We start from the raw sequence: 20642 nt of genomic DNA, 5'->3' as shown, positions 1-20642 counted from the left end.
TAAGACAAGGAGTTTGTATTAACAGCTCTCCCACCTCTAAACTTTTGAGACCATGCTCCACAACCACTATTTGTATATGATAAACAACATGCTTGCAATTCCAAGTTCTTCAGTAGTAAGATATCTGCAGCTAATGTTAAATGTTTGGAGAGTGCTTCTACTTCAGTGGTAAAATCTCATAGCCTCATTCTCTTTGGCCCTTGGTTAAATTACTACAAAGGGATGGTAACGGTTGTACTGATAATCCAAAACCACAGTTTGCATACATGTGGATTCTACCATCATTTTCCCTTTCCAGGCAATCTCACCCTGGTAGAATAGATTTTGTCCCCAGGCCAAAAAGAAGGGATTCACACAAGCCACTCAAAAAGCACAATTTTAATCATCAGTCTCTCATGCCTGGCAAAGAAAGTAATGTGGTAAAAGATAAAAACACTGATTCAAGAAGTCAGGAATATGAACTATATTTCCTTCTGCATATACAGAGTACTGGGAAGGACAGTTTCTGAGTCATCTAGTCACATCTAGCACAATTTGTGGCACCAAGAAGTCAGTATCACTTTCAGAGCAGGCCTTCCCTCCTATGGCTTCTACTCAGGGCACCACACCCAGTTAAACATTCTACTATCAACCATCACTCAAAGGGGATTTAAAAGTGATACATTAAAAGCCCAGGAGAGATGGCTTCACTGGAGAATTCTATAAAACATTTAAAGAAGAATTAACACCAATCCTGAAACTCTTCCAAAAATTTGAAGAGGAGAGAACATTTTCAAACTCATTCTATGAGGCCAGAATTACCCTGAAATGAAAGCCAGACAAAGACACTGCAAGCAAACTACAGACCAATATTGTTGATAAAATACTGATGCAAAAATCCTCAAAATACTAGCAAACTGAGTCCAACAGCACATTAAAAACATTATACACCATGCCCCAGTGGAATTTATTCCTGGAATGCAAGAATAGTTCAACATACCAAAATCAATCAACATAATACACCATAACTCGTTAAAGAATGAAGGACAAAACCCACATGATCATCTCAATTGATGCAATAAAAAGCATTTGACAAGATTTAACACCCTCAATGATGAAAACACTCAAACAAGGAATATAAGGAGACTACCTCAACATAATAAAGGGCATTTATGAAAAGCCCATAGCTAACATCATACTCGGTGGTGAAAGACTGAAAGCTTTTCCTATAAGATCAGGATACCTATTGTAGCCATTCCTATTCAATACAGTACTGGAAGTCTTAGCCAAAAGAGTTAGGCAAGAAAAAGAAATAAAAGGCATCTAAATTGGAAAGGAAGAAGTAAAATTATGTTTGCAGATGACATACTTTTATATGTAGAAAGCCCTAGAGACTCCACAAAAGAAAATCTGAGAATAAATGTATTCAGCAAACTTGCAGGATACAAAATCAACACACAAAAACACATTGTGTTTGTATACACTAACAATGAACAATCTGCAAAGGACATTAAGAACACAACCCCACTTAAAATAGCATCAAAAAGAATACAATGCTTTTGGTTAGGAATAAACCTAACCCAGGAGGTGAAACTGAAATTAAAGAAAATACAAATAAATGGAAAGACATCTCACATCCATGGATTGAAAAACTTAGTTACTAAGATGTCCATACTCCTGATAGACTCAACACAATTCCTATCAACCCCAACAGCATTTTTTTGCAGAAATAGAAAAATTCATCTTAAAATTCATATGGAATCTCAAAGGACCCCGAATAGCCAAAATAATTTTGAAAAAGAAAAACACTGGAGGACTCATACTTCCTGATTTCAAAACATTACAAAGCTACAGTAATCAAAACAGTGTGGTACTAGTATACAGACAAATAGACCAATAGAACAGAAAACCCAGAAATAAACCCTCATGTGTAGGGTCAAGTGATCTTTGAGAAGGGTGCAAAGGCCACTCAATGGGGACAAAGCAGACTCCTTATGTGTCTGTGAAAAAAATGGATATCCACATGCAAAAGAACAAAGTTGGGACTCTTATCTCATACTATATACAAAAATTAATTTGAAATGATTAAAGCCCTAAGTGTAAGATCTGTAACTATAAAATTTCTAGAAGAAAAACATAGAGGAAAAGCTTCATTACACTGAAATGGGCAATGATTTCTTAGATGTGATACCAAAAGCACAAGCAACAAAAGCAAAAAAGACAGTTGGGACATCAAACTTAAAAACTTTTGTGTATCAAAGGACACAACAGAGTAAAAAAGCAACTTACAGAATGGAAGAAAATATCTCCGAATCATATATCTGATAAGGGGTTAATATCCAGAAGACAGAAAGACCTCCTACAACAACAAAAACCCAAATACCCCACCTAAAAAAAAATGGGCAAAAGAACTGAATAGTCAGTTCTCCAAGTATGATATACAAATGGCCAATGGCATATGAAAAGATGCTCAACATCACTAATCATCAGAAAAATACAAATCAAAACCACCATGAGATAAACTTACACCCATTAGGATGATTACTATATTAAATAATAATAATAATTGGCAAGAATGTAGAGAAATAGGAACCTTTGCACACCATTGGTAGGACTGTAAAATGGTTCAATTGCTATGGAACATGGTAGAGGTTGCTCAAAACATTAAAAATTGGATACCGTATTACTATATGATTCAGCAATCCCATTTCTGAATGTGTATATATATGTGTGTATATATATGTGTGTGTATATATATATATATATCCAAAAGAATTAAAAGTTGGGTCTCAACATGATTTGTACACCCATGTTCAAAGCAGCACTATTCACAATAGCCAAGAAGTAGAAGCAACACAGATGTCCACTGGAGAAGGAATGGATAAACAAAATGTAAAATATATACATACAGTGGAATACAAGACTTAAAAAGGAAGGAAACCCTGTTACACACTACAGTGTGAATGAACGGAGAACATTACACTAAGGGAAATAAACCAGTCACAAAAAAGACAAATACTGTATAATTCCACTTACATGAGGTATCTAAACTAGTAAAATTCATAGACATAAAGTAGAAGGACGGTTATCAGGGGCTGGGGGAAGAGGGAAAGAGAATGTATAGATTCAGATTTACAAGATGGGAAAAAAATTCTGGAGATATGTTTCACAACAATGTGGATGTACTTAATTTAAAATGTACTTAGGGGCAGCTGGGTGGCTCAGCTGGTTAAGCCTCCAGCTTCGGCTCAGGTCATGATCTCGTGGTTCATGGGTTCTAGCCCTGAGAAGGGCTCTGCACTGGTGGTCTGCTTGGGATTCTCTCTCCTCCTCCTCCTCCTCCCCACCCTCCTCCTCCTCCTCCTCCTCCTCCTTCTCCTCCTCCCCCCTGCTCTCTCTGTCGCTCTCTCAAAATAAATAAAAAAATTTTTAAAAAGTGTACTTAATTATGGGGTGCCTGGGTGGCTCAGTTGGTTAAGCATCAGACGACTCTTGATCTCAGCTCATGATCTCAGGATCGTACGTTTGAGCCCTTTGTTGGACTCTGTATTCAGGGCTCTGTGCTGGGCATAGAGCCTACTAAAATAAAATAAAATAAAATGTACTTAATTAAAAATGGTAGTTTTTGTGTGTTGCATGTTTTTATAACTTTTAAAAAGTGAGACACTCATGCATTCAATAAAATGCTCTGCAACTATTAAAAAAAGATGAAGACTAAATAAATATTCATGTGGAAGAAATACATTAAATTTTTAAAAGAAAATTGGAAGGCTGTATATGAAGTCATTTTTGCATTTAGTAAAACCATATAGAGGGCTGTACACATTGGTAGTAGGCTGATAACGACCCCCCAAAATACTAGATTTTAATCCCTAGATTTTGTAAATGTCACTTCATTTGGTAACAGTGTCTTTGCAGCTGTGATGAAATTAAGGATCATGAGATAGGGAGGTTATCCTGAATTATCTGAATGGGCCCTAAATGCAATCACATACATCCTTGTAACAGGGAAGTAGGGAAATTTGACACACACGTAGGAGAAGGCCACATAAAGGCAGAGAAGAGCAAGATTAGAAAAGGCTGAAGTGATATGACACGAATTAGGGAATACCAACAGCCAACCCAAGAGCAAGGAAGGGATTCTCCCAGAGAGCCTCTGGAGGAACATGGCCCTGCCTTAGTTTTAGCCCCCAGAAGACTCATCCTAAATTGTGTTGGACTTCTGGGCTCCAGAACAGTGAGAGAAAAAATTTTTGTTGTTTTAAGCCACCACATTTGTGATAATCTGTTACAGCAGCCATACAAAACAAATGCAACATTGTACATGTTTGAAATCACATACACATTTTTTGTAAGGATCCACAGAAAATTGTTAAAACAATGGCTACTTCTAAGCAGCACATCTATGGGGCTGGCTGAAGAACTTTTACTTTTCACTTTCATACCTAGCCATTTCTTTTTAAAACAAAAACAAGCTTCAATGTTTTTAAAAGCTCTAAAACTTTAAAATTCCGCGTGGAACCTTGAAGCTGGTTCTATCTCTACTCATCCCATAAGCTAAGCCTCACTTCTCCCCCTTAACATTTTTTGGGCATTGTATCTCCTTTGAAAGAAGCAACCAAATTTTGTTTATTACCCTACATCTAGCAGAGTGCTTGGCACTCTAACATAACTCTTAAAATGGCATCATTTCATCAAACCACAGAAGTCTTAAATATATAATAAATGTGTTCCTTGAGTTATTTATAAATAGAATTTTGTATGTTGAATGTGTATTTCAAATGTCAGGAAAACAATATATTTAATGGAATTCTGAAGTAAACTTTTTCAAAGTGAGAAATCACTCAGCGATAAATTTTGAAATTTTATGAGTTTTGCCACTGTTTTCTTGGTTACCCTTTTTTTTTTTATTATAAAATCCATTAAAAGAGGGTAATTTTAATTTTAGAATCTTTCACTTTGGCAAAGCCAGGGCAGAAGAACAGTTGTTTGCAATAAATCTAATTGTACAGAGCTCCAGTCTCTAAACCTGTCATGTTGGGCTCTGAAGTTAGATCTGAATTCTAAAACTTGCTTTGTCACACATTAGCTGAGTCTCAGTTTCATCATCTGTCCTAACAGTACCACTTTCATGTGGTTCCTTATTTAATACACACTTCTGGAGCATTCACCATGGGCCAGGCACTATTCTAAGCATTTAAATTACTGACTCATTTAAATTGTTAGAACTCTGAACCTGATACTATTATCCCCATTTTACAGACAAAGAAACTGAGGTAAAGAGATTAAGCAAATTTGCCTAAGGTAATCCAACTAAATGTAAAAATTAAATGAAATTTGGCCTTATACATGTTAAGAATCCTCCTTTAATATCCACATTATTCCCCTGCTCCACAAGTACACGTGCTTGGCAGATCAGGTGAGGTTACTGTTAGGCACTCAGCTAATGTGCTGGCTGAATACAGGTAGTACAATACAGTAGCCCAGGGGCCAGCTACTATGAGGGTGTAACAGAGGCACCTAATCTACACTGAGGGGTCAGGGAGGGCCTCCCTGAAAAAGTGATACAGGCATACCTCACCTTACTGCACTTTCCAGATACTGTGGTTTTTACAAATTGAAGGTTTGTGGCAACTCCGCATCAAACAAGTCTATCAGCACCATTTTTCCAATAGCATTTACATCACCCCATATCTATGTCACATTTTGGTCATTCTCACAATGCTTCAAACTTTTCCATTTTTATTATTATATTTGTTACAGTGATCTGTGATCAGTAATCTGGTTTTTTGTTTTGTTTTTTTTTGATCAGTGATTTTTATTTATTTATTTTTTAACGTTTATTTTTGAGACAGAGAGAGATAGAGCATGTATGGGGGAGGGTCAGAGAGAGAGAGGGAGACACAGAATTTGAAACAGGCTCCAGGCTCTGAGCTGTCAGCACAGAGCCCGACGCGGGGCTCGAACCCACGAACTGCGAGATCGTGACCTGAGCTGAAGTCAGACGCTTAGCCGACTGAGCCACCCAGGCGCCCCTGGATCAGTGATTTTTGATGTTACTATTGTAATTGTTTTGGGGCACCACGAACCACACCCATACAAGACAGCAATCTTACTTAATTGATAAATGCTGTTTGTTTGTTTCTTTCTTTCTTTCTCTCTCTCTCTCTCTCTTTCTTTCTTTCTTTCTTATTTTTTGAGAAAGAGAGAGAGAGAGGGAAAATGAGCGAGCAGAGGAAAGGCAGAGAGAGTATCTAGAGCAGGCTCCATTTCCAGCGCAGAGCCCAACGCAGAGCTAGGTCTCACAACTGTGAAATCATGACCTGAGCCAAAATCAAGAGTTGGGTGCTTGGGACGCCTAGGTGGCTCAGTTGGTTGAGCGTCTGACTTTGACTCAGGTCATTCTGACTTCGACTCAGGTCATGATCTCACAGTCTGTGGGTTCGAGCCCCACGCTGGGGTCTGTGCTGACAGCTGGGAGCCTGAAGCCTGATTCAGATTCTGTGTCTCCCTCTCTCTCTACCCCTCTCCCAGTTGCGTTCTCTCTCAAAAATAAACAAACATTAAAAAAAATTAAAAAAAAAAAAAAGAGTTGGATGCTGAACCTACTGAGCCACCCAAGCACCCCAATGTTGTTGTGTTCTGACTGCTCCACCAACTGGCCTCTCTTAGAACCTCCCTATTCTCACTCTCTCCTCAGGCCTCCCTATTCTCTGAGACACAACAATACTGGAATTAGGCCAATTAATAACCCTACAATGACTTCTAAGTATTTAAGTGAAAGGAAGACTTGCATGTTTCTCACTTTAATACATTTATCCATCCATCCATCCATTTTTTTTTAAGTAAACTCTACACCCAACATGTGACTTGAACCCTGAGATCAAGTGTCACATGTTCTGCCGACTGAACCAGTCAGGCGCCCTGCATGTTTCTCACTTTAAATCAAAAGCTAGAGGGGCGCCTGGGTGGCTTGGTCGGTTAAGCGTCCGACTTCAGCTCAGGTTACGATCTCGCGGTCGGTGGGTGGTCGGTGGGTTCGAGCCCCGCGTCGGGCTCTGTGCTGACAGCTCAGAGCCTGGAGCCTGTTTCAGATTCTGTGTCTCCCTCTCTCTGTGACCCTCCCCCGTTCATGCTCTGTCTCTTTCTGTCTCAAAAATAAATAAACGTTAAAAAAAAATTTTTTTTAAATAAATAAATAAATCAATCAAAAGCTAGAAATGATTAAGCTTAGTGTGGAAGGCACATCCAAAGCCAAGATAAGCCAAAAGCTAGACCTCTTACGCCAGTTAGCCAAATTGTGAATGCAAAGAGAAAATTCTTGAAAAAACATTAGAAGTGCTACTCTAGTGAATACACATACGATGAGAAAGCAGAACAGCCTTACTGCTGATATGGAGAAAGTTTTAGTTGTCTGGATAGAAGATCACACCAGCTACAACATTCTCTTAAGCCAAAGCCTAATCAAGAGCAAGTCCTGACTCTCTTCAATTCTATGAAGGCTGAGAGAGGTAAAGCTGTAGAAGTCTAAAGCTAGCAGAGATTGGTTCATGAGGTTTAAGGAGAGTCATCTCCATAACACCAAAGGACAAAGTAAAGCAGCAAGTGCTGACAGAGAAACTGCAGAGAGTTATCCACAAGTTCTAGCTACTAATGAAGGTAGCTACACTAAACAACAGATTTTCAGTGTGGATGAAACAGCCTTCTATTGAAAGAAGACGTCATCTAGGACTTTCATAGCTAGAGAGGAGAAGTCAATGCCTGGCTCCAAAACTTCAAATGACAGGCTGACTCCTGATAGGGGTCAATGTAGCTGGTGACTTTAAGTTAAAGCCAATGTTCATTTACCATTCTGAAAATGCTAGGCCCCTCAAGAACTATACTAAATCTATTCTGCCTGTGCTTTACAAATTGAAAAACAAAGCCTAGATGACAACATCTGTTTACAACATGGTTTACCAAACATTTTAAGCCCACTGTTGAGACCTACTACTCAGAAAAAAAGATTCCTTTCAAAATACTACTGCTCATTGGCAATGCACCTAGTCATTCAAGAGCTCTGATGGAGATATACAAGATTAATGTTTTCATGCCTGCTAACACAATATCCATTCTGCAGTCCATGGATCAAGCAGTATCTTTGACTTTGAAATCTTGTTATTTATCAAATACATTTCATAAGGCTGTAGCTGCCATAAGATTCCTCTGATGGACCCAGGCAAAGTAAATAGAAAATGAAAACCTTCTGGTAAGGATTCAGCATTGTAGATGCCATTAAGAACATTCGTGATTTGGGGTGTTTGGGTGGCTCGGTTGGTTAACCGTCTGACTCTTGATCTCGGCTCAAGTCACGATCTCACAGTTTGTGAGATCAAGCCCTGTATTGGGGTTCTGCGCTGACAGTACAGAGCTTGCTTGGGATTCTCTCTCTCCCTTTCTCTCTCAAAATAAACAAACTTAGGAAAAAAAAAAAAGAACATTCATCATTCATGGGAAGAGGTCAAAATACCAACATTAACAAGAGTTTGGAAGAAGTTGATTCCAACTCTCATGGAGGACTCTGAGGGGTTCAAGACTTCAGTGGAGGAAGTAACTGCAGATGTGGTAGAAAGAACAAGAGAAATAGAATCAGAAGTGGAGCCTGAAGATGTGACTGAATTGCTGCAATCTCATGATAAAACTTTAATGGATGAGGAATTGCTTATGAGTGAGCAAAGAAAGTGGTTTCTTGAGATAGAATCTACCCGTTGAAGATGCTGTGAAAGTGTTGAAATGACAACAAAGAATTTGAAATATCACATAAACTTAATTGATAAAGCAGCAGCAGGGTTTGAGAGGACGACTCCCAATTTTGAAAGAAGTTCTACTGTGGGTAAATGTTATCAATAAGCATCACATGCTACAGAGAAATTGTTTATGAAGGAAAAGTCAATCAATGCAGAAAACTTCATTGTTGTCTTATTTTAAGAAACTGCCAAAGCCACTCCAGCCTTCAGCAGCCAGCACCCTGATCAGTCATCAGCTATCAACATTGAGGTAAGACCCTCTACCAGTGAAAAGATTACAGACTGTCGAAAGCTCAGGTGCTGGTTAGCATTGTTTAGCAACATATTTTAATTAAGGTATGTATGCACATTGTTTTTTTAGATATTAACATTGCACACTTAACGGACTATAGTGCAGTATAAACATAACTTTTATATGTGCTGGGAAACCAAAAACTTCATGACTTACTTTATTGTGATATTCACTTTATTGCAGTGGTCTGGAACTGAACCTGCAGTCTCTCTGAGGTATGCCTGTCATTAAGGCTGAGAACTAAAGGAAATCAATAGGAGTTAGCCAGGCAAAGCCATAACATACAGGGATAATAGAGAATGTTACAGGCATGTGTGTGAAAGCCCAAAAGAGATGAACAAAAGAACAGAAGTGTAACTCAAATGACCAAATGGTCTAAAAAGGGCCATATTATACAAACCCAGTGACTTATGCAAGGAAGACTATTAACAAAATGCCTGGCAAATACTAAACACTCAAGAAATGGTAGCTACCAGGGGCGCCTGGGTGGCTCAGTCAGTTGAGCGTTCGACTTCGGCTCAGGTCATGATCTCATGGTTCGTGGGTTCAAGTCCCATGTAGGGCTTTATGCTGACAGCTCAGAGCCTGGAGCCTGCTTCAGATTCTGCGTCTCCCTCTCTGCCCCTCTCCTGTGCACACTCTGTCCCTCTCTCTCTTTCTCAAAAATAAACAAACATCAGGGGCACTAGGGTGGCTCAGCCAGTTGAGTGTCCGACTTCAGCTCAGGTCATTATCTCACGGTCCATGGGTTCGAGCCCCACATTGGGCTCTGTGCTGACAGCTCAGAGCCTGGAGCCTGCTTTGGATTCTGTGTCTCCCTTTCTCTCTGCCCTCTCCAGCTAGTGCTCTGTCTCTGTCTCTCAAAAATAAATAAACAGAAAGAAAGAAAGAAAGAAAGAAAGAAAGAAAGAAAGAAAGAAAGAAAGTAAGAAAGAAAGAAAGAAAGAACAAAAGAAAGAAAGAAAGAAAGAAACGGTAGCTACCATTATTGTGTTGTTATAAGTGTATCCCAGTCATTCAGAGATTTTAGTTTCTGTTCAGACTTAACCCCATATTTCAGCCTTCTGGTCCAAGAAAGACCTAAGTTAGCAAAGAACTCTTAGGACCAAGAAACATTAAGTTTCTGTTTTAAAACAAACTGCTTCTTTCAGTATGCAAGTAATCTATTCCTTTTTATCCTATAGAAAACAGATTTACCATTAATTAAAAAGTAAATGCCATTTTATAATACTCAAAGGGACTGTCCATATTTTGCTTGGGCAGATTTCCCATATTAAACATTGCTCAAAACAAGCAGGCAGTCCTCTAAAATGTAAAAAATGATTTTATTTACTGCACAGAGATTTCTGATAGGAGATTTAGTCTTTACTACTAAATGAAGCACTCATGCTAGTTCTAGACAAGAGGTTTTCATGAGACCTTAAAAAAAAAAAAAAAAGTGTGGGGGCCGCCTGTGTGGCTCAGTCAGTTAAGCATCAGACTCTTGATTTCGGCTCAAGTCAAGATCTCACCGTTAGAGCCCCGTGTCAGGCTATTGGCTATCAGAGACTATTTGGGATTCCTTCTCTTCCTCTCTCTGCCCCTCCCCTGCTCTCTCTCTCTCTCTCTCTCTCTCTCTCTCAAAAATAAAAAAAATTAAAAAAATAAAAAAAAAAAAGAAGGGTGCTATTACAGTACTGAAAAAAATTTTTTAACTTTTTTTTAAATGTTTCTTTATTTTTGAGAGAGAGAGAGAGAGAGAGAAACAGAGTGTGAGTTGGGGGGAGGAGGGCAGCAGGGAAGAGGGGAAGACAAAGAATCCAAAGCAGGCTCCAGGCCCTGAGCTGTCAGCACAGAGCCCACCATGGGGTTCAAACCCATGAACCATGAAATCATGACCTGAGCCCAAGTCAGATGCTTAACCGACTGAGCCACCCAGCCACCCCGAAAAAAAATTCTTAAAATCTATAAATGAGAGACTTCATACTACAAGTAGATAAGGACACAAAATGATTTTTAAAAAACACTGTGGAGGGGTGCCTGGGTGGCTCAGTCGGTTGAGCATCTGACTTCGGCTTGGTCATGATCTCGTTGTCCATGAGTTCGAGCCCCACATCGGGCTCAGTGCTGACAGCTCAGAGCCTGGATGGAGCCTGCTTCAGATTCTGCGTCTCCCTCTCTCTCTGCCCCTCCCCTCCTCATGCTCGCGCTCTCTCTCTCTCTCTCTCTGCAAAAATATACTTAAAAAAAAAAAAAAGAATGCATTTTAAAAAAACACTGTGGAATAAAACGAAAAATAAAACTTAAAACAACAAAACTGATTAGGGAGTGAGTGTTCTAGACAGCCAAGGTGGCCAGACAGGAAAGGTCTATCCCTGAAACAACTACTTTGTGTAACTTTTTTTCATATAAATCGGAGAAAACACCTAAGCTTCCCAGTCTTTTTAAAGTATACTAACAATCATTTAAACTTTTCAGGAGAATCCACTACTGCCACAGAGATATGAAGGACTCTTACACCAAATCTAAATGGTTCCAATGTCTTTTTTGAATTTTTACATTTTGTAGATTTCCTTCCTCAACCCTTTTAATCAAGCTAACACTTCTAGTTAGCTTGTAGCAGTGCTGCCTTTTTAATTTTAGCTCTTGATTTAAAGAACCAAGTAGGCTGAAACTGCATAAGAGGGAGCAGGATCTACCTGAGGGAAGTCAATAAAATTTGAGATACCTACTTAGGCTGCTGAAAAGACTTTTGTGGTTTATTTCCTGGTAGTTGACTTTCGGATAAATAAAATGCTACTTTAAGTCTTATGACTGAAAAACGAAAAAAAGAAGTCACCCACATTAAACAAATAAATTTCAATACTCGAAACTATTCATTTTTTCTCATATTTTTATAAATTTTTTTAATGTTTATTTATTTTTGAGAGAGAGAGAGACAAAGCATGAGCAGGGGAGGGGCAGAGAGAGAGGGAGACAGAGATCTGAAGCAGGATCCAGGCTCTGAACTGTCAGCACAGAGCATGACGCAGGGCTCAACCCATGAACCACAGGATCATGACTCGAGCCAAAGTCTGATGCACCCAGGTGCCCCATTTTTTTTCTCATCTTTATAGAAAGGATCTAAAAATCACTTTTATTTAATAACAAATCCGTAAGAAATATAACTAAAAGATCAAAGAAGTAGGGCTCTCATTTCTAAATAAAATAACGAAAATCATGCTTGAAGAGACCAGGTCAAGAGACAGGAGGTCACCATGGTTTATCTGACACCATATCGATGCCAAAAACATATGACCATTCTAACTAAGTCAGAATTTATGCTTTGAATGCATTTCCAAACAAAGATCATATCCCAGGTCAAACAACTGCTATTACCAGGTCATGAAAAATAATGTTTTCCATAGCACTTAAAAAGTGTTAATCAGGGAGGAAAAGTTAGATCTCAGTAAAAAGCCAATTATAAAGAGGACATTTGTTTGGGACATAAGTTTCCTCTAAAAGTTGGCGAGAACTGTAGGTATTCATGCTTAGCCTAATATAAATACAGATAGAAAGATACAGAAACAATTATATGTGTGTACATATACATAAGTTAGCAAACATCCATATATTACCTAGCTCTGTCCATTGAGAGGGTCTAGGAATAATGATACCCCAGTAATGAGCACATGGAGCACCCAGATGTTGGTTTCTATAAATCACTGTCCAATGACAGGAACCAAGGCTCCTTGGAGAAATTGCTGATTCTGGGTCTAGAGCAGGGAAAATATAAGATGAACCTGGGACATTCTGTAGTACTAGAAGGTAAGGAAATGCTCAAAATGAAAAAAAGGATGGAGGCATATCAAAGGGACACAGGAGCCAACCTGAAAGACTTCCCAATGGCCAAAGCTGGAAAACTGAGCAAAAAACTAAAAAATACAGAATCAGATTATAACTAAAGCACAAAACAGATACACTGATACTGACAAATGGTTGAATAAAGAAATAAATGGGGGAGAAGAGACAAATCTTCAATATTCCAAATAATAAATGTAGATATTCTTCCCTCCAGGAAGTGTAACTTAAGTCCTCCACCCACTTTGAGGGTGGGCTAGACTTAGTGATCTACTTCCAAAGAATTCAGTATAGAAAAGGAAAAATAGTTGGGGCATCTGGGTAGCTCAGTCACGTTTGAGTGTCTGACTTTGGCTCAGGTCATGATCTCACAGTTCATGAGTTCGAGCCCCACATCGGGCTGTCTGCTGTCAGCATGGAGCCTGCTTTGGATCCTCAGTCTCTCTCTCTCTGCCCCTCCTCCACTGGTCCTCTCTCTCAAAATAAGTAAATAAACTTAGGGGGGAAAAAATAAACTTAAAAAAATAAGGGAAAATATATTTAAAAAAAAAAGAAAGGGAAAAACAGTAACCTCACATATTAACATGGCAAACACTACCTTAACCAACTGATCAGTCATCATTAGTGATTATCATATGGATGTCACATATCCCGATATGAAATGATGGTATTCTGTGGCATTCTTTCCAAAAACATACAACTCTTGTCTAGTAATGAGAACAATATCAGACAAGCTCAAAAGGAGGGCCAGTAAAATAACTGGCCAGTATTCCCCAAAACTGTCAAAGTCATGAAGACAAGAAAAGACTGAAAGACAAAAACTACATGCAATGGGCTACCCTGGACTGGACCAGAAGCAGAAAGGAGATACAAATGGAAAAACTGTAGAAATTCAAACAAAATCTGGAGTTTAGCAAAAAGTAATATATCAGTTGTTGGTTTCTTAGTTTTAACAAATGTGCCATGTGAGATATTAACAATAGGGAACTGAGTGAGAGGTATATAGGAATTCTATGTATCATCTTTGTAACTTTTTTGAGTATCTAAAATTATTACAAAACAAAAAGTTTATTTAAGTTAATTCCTCTAAAAGACTCTATAATTTTCTCTTCAAAAAAGTCAGTATCATGGGGCATCTGGGTGGCTCAGTCGGTTAAGCGTCTGACTTTGTCTCAGGTCATAATCTCACAGCTGATGGGTTGGAGCCCCACCTCAGGCTCTGTGCTGACAGCTCAGAGCCTTGGAGCCGGCTTCAGATTCTGTATCTGTATCCCTCTCTCTCTGCCCCTCTCCTGATTGCACTCTGTCTCAAAAATAAATAAACATTAAAAAAAAATATTAAAAAAGTCAATGTCATGAAAAAACAAAATTTTCTAAAAGTGAGAGCACTACACACCTATTAGAATGGCAAAAAACAAACAAACAAACAAACCCATATCTGATAAAACTAAATGCTGACAAAGATGTAGAACAAAAATTCTCATTCATTGCTGGTGAAAAGCAAAAGTGATACAGCCACTTTGGAAGTCAGTTTGGTAGTTCTTAACAAGGTAAACACTGATTACCCTATGATCCTACAATCGCACCTCTAGGTATTTACTCAGTTGAATTGAAAATGAGTATCTACACAAAATCTGCACACAAATGTTTACAGCAGCTTTGTCCATAATTGTCAAAAACTAGAAATGACCATTCAACAGGTGAATGGATAAACAAACTGTGACACAACCACACAATGGTTGTGAGCTATCAAGCCACAGAAAGACATGGAAGAACCTTAAATTGATACTGCTAAGTGAAAGAAGCCAGTCTGAAAGGGGTACATATTGTATGATCCCAATTATATAACATTCTGGAAGAAAGCAAAACTATGGAGACAGTAAAAAGATCAGCAGTTGCCCAGGGATGGGAGAATGAGGAAAAACGAACAGGTAAAGTACAGGGGATTTTTTTAGGGCAGTGAAACTATTCTTACAATGATGGATAAGTAACATTATGCATTTGTCAAAACCTAAAGAACTTTACAACATTAAGAGTGAACTTTAATGTATGCTAATTTTAAAAAGTCATTTAGAGGCTCCTGGGTGGCTTAGTCAGTTAAACATCCAACTCTTGACTCAGGCCAGGTCATGATCTCACGGTTTGGCTGGTGAAATCTGAGCCCCACATCAGGCTCTGCACTGACAGCGCAGAGCCTGCTTGGGATTCTCTCCCCACACCCCGTCTCTCTCAAAATAAGCAAGTAAAACTTAAAAACAAAAAGTCATTTAAGACATCGGGGAATCAGAGAAGAATGCAGTCTGTGACAAGAGAATCTGACTGTATTACAAACGTGTTAAAACAACCTCACTGAAGGGGATAGGGAGAAGGTGCTGACCTAGGCAACCTCGGAAATTAATGGAATCTTTAAGACTGAATGCAAAAGGAACTATACATATGTACTGTAGTTTATAAAGTTGTTTCCCGTGAGAGTGTGGGTGAACAATTCTGATACTGCTATACATGTTTATTGGAATTGACCAATTAAGTAAATGGATGGTGGAAGCAAGGTTTCTACTGTTGATGTGGAAATTCACAGAACAGCAAACAGAGAAGGCTAGAATGGTCTATGTGATAATGGATTCGAACTGGAGATATCAGTAAGAACTCATGTTTAACTTAATATAGTTACAGATGATTACACACAGAAATATTTTACTGACATGTTTATATACAAGAGTTAGCATAAAACTAACTCTTTGCTCTGTTAGCTGAGAGGGCCTAAAAGAAACAAAACCCTGGCAGCAATGATAATACTTAGTGTCCACATCTTGGTTTCTCAGACCATTCTTCAATAAAAGAACTAGAACTCCATGGGGAAATAGCTGATTTTAGCACTGTGACAAGAAATATGCAAGATGAGCCTAGAGCATCTTGTAGTGCCAGAAAGTGAGTGAGTGTTAAAAAATAATTACATAAAAATATATATACACACACTGATGTCAGTATGTTAAAGGGGCACAGTACAGGAGCCAACTGAATAAGCTCCCAATGGACAAAGCTGGAATAATGTGAGCAGTAAAGTAGTATTGGAATATAACTCAAAGTATAAGATAGAGATCCTTCATTCCACAATGACAGAAATAAATACTTGCCTAAATTAATAAATGAGGAAACAGAGGCAAATTTCCCATGCAGAAGACTTCCAAATAAATTATGTAGGTACTCTACCCCAAAGAACAGGGAGCATAACTCTTCATTCCTTAAATGTAGGCAGCACAGTTACTTTCTTCCAAAGAGGACAGTACGGAATGGGGAGAAAAGTAACTTTATAGTGGAGTAACCTGACAAATATTACCTTAGCCAGGCGATCACGGTCAATACCACCAGTTATAAATCACGTTGATAGTATGAACCTTTAATATGATGAAAATGGCACTTCCTCTCTGTGATCACACCTATAACCCCAATCTAATCATAACAAAAACATCAGATAAATTCCAGTAGAGGGACATCCTAAAATATACTTGACCAATACCCCTAAAAACTTTCACAGAAAAAATTTTAAATTAAAAATAAATAAATAACAATGGGGGGGGAACCGTCAGTCAGTAGAGCATGTGACTCTTGATCTCAGGACCATGAGTTTAATCCTCACGTTGGATGTGGAGCCTACTTAAAAAATAAATAAATAAAATCTTAAATAATAATAGTAACAACAACAACAAAGGCAGGAGTGGAGAAGTCAAACCTTCCTTTCCCCCCAGTTGACACAAACATAAAACTATCATTTTTCCAGTTTTCTTAGTTGAAGACTTTCCAAATTAGTCTGCTGAAATACTGCTCACATCCAAAGACACAGTAACACAGCCAGCTTTAGTTATATACTGTCTTTATCACTTTATCACATAGAGAAGACTATGACAGTTTTGGCCAATTTTATTCAACAAGTATTTTTTGACTACCTTTTTTGTTCCAACTATTGTTCGAGGCTTTGTGGTAACCTCAAAAATAGAAGAAGAAAAAAAATCTGTGCTCTGCTTTCATTTCTGAGGAAGTCAGACAACACACAAACAAACAATAAATGACCCATCAGCCAGCAATAAATGCTGTGAGGTGAATAAAAAATGAAAGTGAGGCAAAAATGACCAAGACAGCTACTCTAATTGGAGCTTGGAAAATGCCTCTTTAAGGAGATGACATTTGAGTTGAGACCTCAGTGCAGCCAGTATACAAAGAGGACAGCAAATGCAAAAGCCAAAAAGAATAAGCTTAATGTGTCTGAGACATCTCAAGTAAACAGGGCAACTGCCCTGATAGGAATGAGCGAACATATTCTGAACTCCAGAGGTAAAAATACAAACCTCATTTAGGCATCTCAAACCATTCCAACACTAACCACTGGGAAACTATCAATGATAATTAGCTCAAGATCTCAATTTTACGCTCTCCCAGAGTCTCCCCCAAAGTCACAGTTGTCCAGTAAATACTGTCTTTTGGACTTCCCCATGTTCCCTCTAAAAACTACCATGCTTATCGCTCATATTTAATCATGGCTCTGCTAGAAGTAGTTTAAAAAAAGGAGGTGGGTATTCTACCCAGAAATTGCTCCTGAATTCTCCCTAACAGATCTCATTACTTCATAAAGCACAACCATAGGTTGGTTAAAAGCAAAGGCTCTGGAGACAGAATGACTTGGGTTCAAACTCAGATTCTATCAGCTGTATGATCTTGAACAAGTTGCATAGCTTTTCTAAGACTCAGTTTCCTCATCTATAAAAAGCTGTGAGGATTAAAAAAGACAAAATGGGGCACCCAGTGACTATTCACTAAATGTTAGCTACTGCTAATAAAAGTATTTGAGTATTTATTTTGCTCAATGTTCAGAGTTGGGCCAGAGGGATTACAGAAAACACAATTTGCTACAGCAAATTGTTTCAGAGATAAAACTGTCAAACTCCCTTAGGTCAGGAGCTTTGTCTTTTTCTGGTTCACTAGTGTATTCCCAGAATCCAGAACAGTGTTTAACACACAGTAGGCATCTATCTCAATATGTGTTGAATCAATCAATGAGACTCCATTAAGTCAAAGGAGCATACGAGAGCCTGGCTTTACTTCAAAATAAAGGAAAGTTTTCATTCCACATCAAGATTAACAATATCCTAAGGCCTTGTTAAAGATGGTTTATTATTTCTAATTGCCTCCCCAAAGTCTAGAACAGCTTCATAATATTAACGGACCCAAATTTATTGCAATTAAAAAGCTCTGCTGCTAACATTAAGCTGTCAATCGAAGGCTATACTACTGTTCATAATTCAAACTTGATCAAAATGTTAAAAGTAATAATAAAGTATAAGGTATATTAATTGTTATGGAATACTTTGCTGCCATTACTCCATAGAACAGACTTTAAAAACTTGTGTAAAAAAATTTTCTCACGAGTTGACCAAGTTTCATTTATGCTGGCAAAACAAAATGATTTCACCTTTCTCTGTATCATTAAATTTTATAAAAACATTATGGTTTGTTCAATCACCAAAAAAAAAGTTCAAATCTTTTGGACTTCTTAAAAGTTGCAAAGGATTGTTAGCTTAATATATTGGCTCTTTAGGTCAAAGAAGGACTTTTCAGGGTGATGAAAATGGAGAAAGAAGGAGTTCACCTCTCTAAAAATGAGTTTTCAATTACTATAATTATGCATAAAATAAGACAGGCAGCATTTCTGGGCCAAGATTTGATGCCTTAGTTCCCCGTGAGAATTAGAGCCAAGCATAAATTTGGGGCAAGTTCTGCAAAAACCACTTTACCCTCTATTGATGCTGAATGAAAAACTCATTGTTAGGATCCATCAACACGAATATATTTTCTAACACACAGTAGCCACTCTGGCAACATCGCTTTCATCGTTTTCTATCCGAGAAACAAAACAGGATGCATTTAAATCCTGCCTGACAGTTACCACCACTGCAGGGTAGCTCTCTCGGCAGCTTAAGAGTGGTAAGGGCTGAAAAGTAAGAATCGAGTTTACCGAGCCCCCCACCGTAAAGTAGCAGGGCCTGCTTAAGCTAACCTACACTGGTTGGCTATTGTATAGGTCCGCCAAACCTTCAGAGCTAGAAAGATACCTGAACTCTACTGACACCTTTTGAGAGAGAAAGCCAGGCGTGCGGGCGGAGCGGTATGATCGGAATTGTTAAAACCGCAGCAAGCCAGCAGGGACACAGGTGCGCGGGCAGGCCCCGGTACCGCAGTCCTTGTCACGCTCCAGACGACGGAGCCCGTCACAACCACGACAACCCTCCTAGACTCTTTTTCACTCATTCATTCATTTGACAATTACGCGAGGGGCACTGTAGCAGGGCCGGCTCGCAGGGCCCCCGCCCCAGTCCCGGAACACCCTCGGCCGCCAGGCGCGGCCCTGAGCCGCTCCCATTTCCCGGACGCTGCCGCCCGCACTCCGCCACGGCGCGCTCGGGTCACCCGGATCCCGGCCTCGGCCCCACGCGAGCGCCCACGCCCCCCGCCTTGCCAGCCGCAGGTCCCCCGGCCTCCGCCCCGCTTCGCCGTCTCAGACCGCCGGGTTCGTGCGGCGAGGGAGGGGCGCGTCCGCGGAGATCCCCCGCTCGGGGTTCAAGATCCCTCGGCGCGCGCGACGCCCGGACCCGAGGGCCTACGCGGGTGGGTCGGGCCCACCGGCCACTCACCTCCGCCGGGTCAGAACCGAGGGGCCTGCTCTAAGCCGTTTGAAACCGCTTGGGCCGCCGCACACCCCGCAGTGTCCTCGTTGTTTATTGGTCCTCGGCGGACCGCCCATCGCGCGTTTATTGGTCCATTTGAAAGGACTGTGTGCACGCGCCGCCCGCAGCTTTAAAGGGGCCGCGCGCGGCCGTGTTTCTTTCGGAACCGGCGTTGCCTGGTCGGGTGGGGAGAAAGAAGGTCGCCAGAGCAAAAGCTACCGGCGACCCCCCACACCCACACTCGAAAGAAAGGCGATAGATGTGTGGAGAACTGTGCATCCCCGGCCATCAGCATGTTTGCTTTATTTAATTTTGGCTATTCAAGCGACTGTCAACACCTGCAATTTTTTAAAAAGTCCTCTCATTCAGCAAATATTGATTGTGCAGCTAAGTGCGTGGGGGAAAAGAGAGGCTCTGGGATATAGTGGAAGGAGCAGCGAATGGAGCCAGGATACTGGATTCTGGTCTTGGACCTGTTCTAAGTAAACCACTTTTCCCAGTAAATTATTTGTAGCTTAGTTTCCTCAAAACGAGATAACAATGTTTCCCTTACAAGCTTAATGTGAGGATATAATATAGCTAATTGAATGTCTAGGAAAGGCCTTTGAACAGTAAGCATTCTGCAAAAGCTTTATACTTCTATTATTTATAGAAACGACAGGCTTGGTTAATATGATTTCTAAAAGTCTTGTTTAGCTCTAAAAATAAAATCCTAAAAAAAAAAAAAAAGGGGGGGGGGTGGCTACACCACTCGGGGCAGAGTACAACTCTTGATCTCAGAGTTGTTTGTCCCAGCCTCAAGTTGCGTGTAGAGCTTACTTAAAAATAAAATCTTAAAAATAAATCTTGCTTATCTCTAAATTCTATGTTTCTATGAATAAGATAAGGGCCTTACGCCCAAGAAATTTACAAACTGCTTTGGTCAGAGAAATAAAACATATAGGCTAGTCAGTCACTAAAATTCAAGGCAGTATGAGAACAACAGAAAAAGCTGTAGGTGCTTAACAGAAGGGGGAAATTTGCTAAGGGAGGATCTGTGAAAGGGATGGG

The 20642-nt window shown here is 39.6% G+C and overlaps 1 protein-coding gene across 1 annotated transcript in view; it reads right to left on the bottom strand.

Annotated features, from left to right (window-relative positions):
* The window catches only part of CKAP5 (cytoskeleton associated protein 5), a 110572-nt gene extending 90902 nt beyond the window's left edge, over positions 1–19670 (bottom strand). The window contains exon 1 of the mRNA XM_015075665.3: positions 19560–19670. The gene's annotated coding sequence lies outside the window, so the exon portion shown is untranslated. The remainder of the gene's footprint in view (positions 1–19559) is intronic.
* Positions 19671–20642: the final 972 nt, after the last annotated feature.

The sequence above is a fragment of the Acinonyx jubatus genome, chromosome D1 (assembly GCF_027475565.1).
Source record: "Acinonyx jubatus isolate Ajub_Pintada_27869175 chromosome D1, VMU_Ajub_asm_v1.0, whole genome shotgun sequence".
NCBI classification, from domain to species: Eukaryota; Metazoa; Chordata; class Mammalia; order Carnivora; family Felidae; genus Acinonyx; species Acinonyx jubatus.
This window is presented reverse-complemented; position numbering and strand designations above follow the sequence as displayed.